Consider the following 881-nt stretch of genomic DNA (forward strand, 5'->3'; position numbering starts at 1 on the left):
ATGAGGCCGGCAAACCAGACCCTGATCCAAGACAGCTTGGGCTGAAAGCAGGGCAGAGACCCTGCTGTGGCCACTCACACAGCTAAAGCCGGTCCATGCACAGACAACACATTCACGCCCTCACTGTAGGTTCACACAGACATCATCCAGTAACAGTGGAAGGGCTCTTTTTTATGCTTACATAGAATGATGCGTAATTGCTCCTAGCTTCCCATTGTGCATATTCAGTCACAATCTCTTGACATCTAACTAACATCTCCCCGGGAGAAAGGAGACACCAACAGCAAGAAGACCAGTCAGAGTGAAGCATCCTTGAGACAAGTCAACTCAAAGGCCATAAGATGGGCAGCACATGCTGAGCTGACCTGTGTCTGAAAACCAAGAGCACAGGTCCAGATTGGAAGTAAGAGCTTGATAGCCGTACAGCCAACACTGCAGACAAGGAAGACACTGGAAATAAGCAAGGCATGGTGAGAGAAAGGAGAGAGAGGTGTGGAGGAAGGGATTCCAGGCAAGGGCCTCGAAAGCCATCAGGCTTTTTTAAGACTCAATAAAATAGGAACTGAAGAATGCTTCCTTGTGTGTCTCCTTTAGAGGATGATGGGTCCAGTAGAACATGGAATTCAAGTCAGCTGGTCTAGAGCCCCAAGGGCTGAGCAGAAAATTCATCCCTCCTGTGGTCTTTAACAAGCCCTGAGTTAGAAGATTCCTTCAGGTCTTGTCCGGCATTTACAGTTGAGGTACTGTTGCCCAGAGTGGATGGGCAGCTCAGGAGAGAAGCCTGGCATCCCTTCTGTAGGGGAAGGGATGAAGTTGTCCTCCAAGAGGTGGTGATACCTCTGTAAATAGATGTGTTTCTAGCCACTAGATAGCCAGGCACC

This window comes from Otolemur garnettii, unplaced genomic scaffold (genome assembly GCF_000181295.1).
Source record: "Otolemur garnettii isolate 467f Iridium unplaced genomic scaffold, OtoGar3 scaffold00217, whole genome shotgun sequence".
Taxonomy (NCBI): domain Eukaryota; kingdom Metazoa; phylum Chordata; class Mammalia; order Primates; family Galagidae; genus Otolemur; species Otolemur garnettii.